Genomic DNA, 5,534 nt, shown 5'->3' with positions numbered 1-5,534 from the left:
CCTTTTTAATGATGACCGTACACCCCACCCGCCGCTGGACTTATCGACTGATGCTGATTCTCTTAGGATATCGGGACGCACCACTCATGCCAATTCGGAAGCTCTCTACTCTGGCCATCATCGATCGACTGTTCCTGCACCAAGCCGTCCCGTTTATCGATCAGGTGGTCTAGGGGGAGGCTTCCAATTGCCATGTCACGGCAAGTATTTGTGTAATTCAAGCAGTTCTCCCGGTTATGCATATCTGCCTTCTAGCCCCGCTCCGTGTGCATCAAATATTATTTTTTGTGTTAACAGTTTATCACCGCTGGTTTATGATTTTAATTTTAATGATTAATGGCATTTCGGTGAATTATACATTCTAATAGGAAGAATTTCAAATGAAAGTAATGAAAATTATAGACGGATAGATTAGATTAGGAAGCATGAAAGGTGTTGAAAATTTGCCAAGAGCGTGATTTGAGAAAACTTCTTGCCGCACAAGACCATTTGTCCCACATCGTATTATTGTCTAGAAGAAGCAAAGTCGATAGGCTGACTTTGCATTGATCTATACAATGATACATGGATGGATCGAAGCACGTGTTTTTCGTACCCCGGGGTCCGATCGGGGGCGACTATACGTGGCGACTATACGTGAACTGTGCACCCGAGCTTCTCCTGGCGAGTCAGTATTAGTTTGTGGAGACTATAATCAACCTCGATTGATATGGGAGGTCAATGATGAAGGCGCTGAACTGTTAACTGTAACTCCTCTTAGTGCTGCTGCCGCCACCTTGATTGATGGGACGAATTCACTGGGTTTGATTCAGTTCAATGCAATCAAGAATCACCTTGGACGGACCCTGGATCTCGTTTTCGGCCCTAGTGATGACCAAATTATAATTTGCACTGCTCCCGATGTTTTGGTACCGGTAGATACGCACCACCCTCCCATCGTCTTCGATTTACCTGTTAATATGCTGGTCACTGAAGCCTCATCAAACCCTGCGAGTAACAGCACATCGTTGAACTTCCGGAAGACTAATTTTACGCTGCTTTCACAACATCTGAATGGAATTGACTGGGACGCAGTTTTTGGCAATTCATCGATTGATCTGATGACAGTTTCGTTTTGTAATGTTATTTGTCAGTGGTTAAATTCGTTCGTTCCAAAATTCAAACCGCCTGTTTCACCCGCTTGGAGCACACCTACCTTGCGACAACTTCGCCGTGAAAGGAATGCCTGTTTACGTAAACTCCGAAAAAATTGAACAGAACACCAGCAAGCACGGTTTAGAACAAAAAGCACTGCCTACAGAAGACTCAATGCCTTACTCTACAAGAGCTATGTTTTGCGCTTACAGTCTGGTTTACGCAGAAATCCCCGAAGTTTTTGGTCTTTGTTAACTCTAAACGAAAGTCTAGCACGCTGCCATCTTCAGTGTATTATAATGAAAGTGTTGAAAATTCCCCAGACATGTGTTGCAACTTGTTTGCAGAACATTTTCGATCGATCTTTCTGGACATCATTTCATCTGAAAGCGAGCGCAACGAAGCAACTCTTCACGTTCCGGTTGTTGCGATTGACTTCAATACGTTTACAGTAAATCGAGAAACAATCGAGTCTGTGGCAAGGAAACCTAAAACGTCGTTTGATGGAATTCCTTCTGTTGTTTACTGTCGTTGCATCGAAGCTGTGTCATTGCCCCTAGCTCGAATCTTCAACCAGTCGTTTCAGCAACGTAAGTTTCCTGACATGTGGAAAAATTCGTTCATGTTTCCGGTCTTTAAGAATGGCGAACGGCGTAACGTGAAACAATATCGTGGCATTACCAGTTTGTCAGCAGGATCAAAATTATTTGAAATAATTGTAAGTGATGCCCTTTTACGCGCCTCATCGCAATATATAGCCATCGAACAGCACGGGTTCATACCAGGCAGATCAGTTTCTTCGAAACTTTTGGAATACACATCTTTTTGTTTGAACCAGTTGGAAAAGAAAAAACAAGTTGACGCGGTATACACCGACATCAAAGCTGCATTCGACACAATTGATCATGGAATTCTTCTAGCTAAGCTGGCCAAGCTGGGAATCCATAACAACATGATTGTCTGGCTGAACTCATTTCTTACTGAGCGATGCATAAGAATAAAGCTTGGCAATAGCATATCTGTTCCCTTCACGAATCAATCTGACGTTCCTCAAGGAAGTAACTTGGGACCTCTATTGTTTGCACTATTTTTTAATGATCTAATTCTCAGCTTAGACGACGGAACCAAAATTGGATACGCTGATGATTTAAAAATATTTGTTCCCGTTGAAACTACTGCTGATTGCGTTCGCCTTCAAGTGCTGTTGCATCGTTTCGGAGATTGGTGTAAACTAAACAAACTGTCCGTTAGTGTTTCGAAATGCACTGTCATAACATTCCATCGAGGTAAAACGCCACTTCTTTACGATTATAACATCGGCAACCAGATTTTGAACCGGGTTTCTGAGGTAAATGACCTTGGAGTAATACTTGATTCGCAACTCACGTTTAACAGTCAACGCTCTTCAGTCATCAACAAAGCTAATCGTCAACTCGGATTCATCACCAAAGTGGCACGTGATTTCACAGATCCTCTATGCTTGAAGTCTCTGTACTGTGCCCTCGTCAGGTCAGTGATTGAACATGCTTCCATTGTCTGGGCTCCTTACCAGTTAAGTTGGATTCTGCGAATAGAGCGTGTTCAGAAGCGGTTTATTAGATTTGCTTTGAGGCATCTGCCCTGGCGCCATCCCGAAGATCTTCCTGCTTATCCAGACCGATGTCAGCTCTTGGGTCTCGATACTCTCGGATGCCGCCGAAAGACCCAACAGGCCGCACACATCGCAAAAATAATGAACGGAGAAGTGCAATCGCCTAAGCTGCTAAGTTTGATAAACTTCAGTGCCCCATCGAGAAATCTACGATCTAATTCGTTACTCGCAAGTCAAATTCACCGAACTTCGTACGGCTTCAATGAGCCATTAAGTGCAATGATGCGTTTGTTCCGGGATACTGAACATCTATACCAGTTTGGAGAACCTTCTAGTCGTTTTGTTCGGCGTATACGCCAATCCAGATTTTTTAATTCAATTTGACTTTCATGTTCGATGAATTAATAAAAAATAAATAAATAAATAAATAAATTCTTTTCTCTACAAAATGAAGCAGTGTTTCTTGGCTTCAAAACGTATTAAAAAAATTCAAAAAAAATTAATCCATATACATATTTTAATTATTTTTTTTAATAAAAGTTGTCAAAATTAGTTTGGAATAATACATTCAATTTTCTAGGAAATAGTAATACGGGCGAAAATTTTTCTGGGAAATGGTTCATTCTGGTGAAATTTTTTTAAGGAAATGATTTATTCTGACGAAAAAATGTTTGGGAAATGGTTCATTCTGGCAAAACAGTTTCTGAGAAGTGGTTCATTCTGAGGAAAAGAATTCTGGGAAAGTCGTTTTCTGATGATTGAAATTCTGTGAATTTTTCATTACGGCCAAACGTTTTCGGGGAAATGAAGTACAACCGCTTATACCAAACTTCAAAATAATAAATAACCAAACAAACTCAGTGTAAATCACTGAAATTTTCAGAATATTTGTCCCTGAAAGGACAGAAGTGTTGTCCAGCAATCAATCATGTAAACTAAACCTCAAAAGCCAAAATTTTGTTAGTTGCAGGGCTCGTAGGCTGTGTAGCCAAGACGATAGATAAATTTTGATGGACGACAAAACTTGTGAAATTAACACTAGAAGAACCGGCAAATTGAATATAATTATTTGGGCCGTGACCAGGCAAAATGACTGGTTTAGGGGAATTTTTTCATTACATATTATTTTGAACTTTTTTCTTTCGATATATTTTTTTTACTTGTTCTATAATATTTTTGTTATAAAATGGAAATTTTTTTTCACCATGGGATGACGAATGCGTGTATGTTATAGAAAGATTATTTCAAATAATTTTCAAAACATTAAAACACATTATCAATCTGATATAAAAAAACAATGTTTAACGGTTATGGGTATTGAAAATGGGTGCACAAGTGCACAGTTTCACTTCAATTTTGCCGTAGTAGATATTTTCTAGCACCCATCCCTCTGAAATTTTTCAACGTGTTGCTTATAAATTATACCTGATATTGTAGGTTTCAAAGCATAGTTTTTCTATAAGTAGAGCAATTTATCATGTGTGCACGGATTCACCGCCATTGATCCAAACCAACTTTTTTGCGTGCCAAAGGTAAATAATAAAGACTTTTATAGATTCAAAAGAAAATTTGAGTTATATACATGGTTTTTCACTATGGGTGCACGGATTCACCGCATTTTCATCAAATGTTGGACTTTTTGCAAATTAAAGTAAAAGGATTTTGACAGATCTTAACTAAACCAAAGTCTAAACCATGTCTTTCATGTTGAAACAAAACGATTTAAATAATGATTTTTATTTTTAGTTCCGGTTTTTTTCATTCCTGGAAAAGAAATATTTCAATTATATCTTTAAATATTAAATTTATTTATTTATTATTAAAAACAGGTTTTTGCAATCGTATATTTAACTGATAAAATGGTAATTGAATTAACATCCTAGAAATTGGAGAACGGTTACCATGGGCCGAGTGAATTTTAGGAATTATGTGCATCAAGTTATGTCGTATGACGGAAAACAGTGAAAATAAAAATAATGAATCAACATTGTTAAATTGTACGTTGATTTATTTTTCCTAAAAAGTTTACACAGTTTTGTAGAGATTCAAAATTCATGAGAAGTATTATTTTTTGCGAATTTTTAAAGCGAAGTAATTCAACAAACAAAGTGTCCAACCAGTCATTTTGACTGGTGTGGTCTTTCTAGTGTTAACAATGTTTCGCAAGTTAAGGCTGTTGAAGTTGAAAGTTTATAAAGATTAATAATGAGATTACAGCCAAACAGAGAGGAGTGGAGAAAATCTTTACATTTTATTAAAGTAGGAGATTTGATATTTGTAAGCTTTAACAAATAAAGTACACGTCCGAACTGGTTTGTAGTCACTTCAGAAGAGAAGGGTTCATTTATTTATTAGTTTTACCTAAACTATTTCTTTATACAAAATGAGCACAGCTCTCTCACTTACGACTTTATGGACTTAGTTCCTCAAACGGATTTGGCTATCACATCGTAACGTGATGTGGTGGATGTTACCGAAAATATATTCAATGCTAACCATCATGTTCTTGAAAGGTGTACGCCAAAGAATTAATTAAATTAGATCTCTTCAAAGAAATATGAAGTTTCACTGAGATCGTATATGTGTGTGCTCGTTTTTTGCAATGTAATAAAGTTATGATTTAATAATAACAACATAATGATGATATAGTTTCTCACATCGTGAGATAGTTTTTAAAGTTTTTGATTCTCATAGAAAATTAGCATTACATAGCAATGGATGTACATTTTTTTTCATTTTTCGATGCCATAAAAAACTTTACCCATTATGACGGTTTGCTTAATGATATCACCTAAAAACTTTAAATTGC

Source organism: Uranotaenia lowii, chromosome 3 (genome assembly GCF_029784155.1).
Source record: "Uranotaenia lowii strain MFRU-FL chromosome 3, ASM2978415v1, whole genome shotgun sequence".
NCBI classification, from domain to species: Eukaryota; Metazoa; Arthropoda; class Insecta; order Diptera; family Culicidae; genus Uranotaenia; species Uranotaenia lowii.
Note: the sequence above shows the minus strand (reverse complement) of the source record.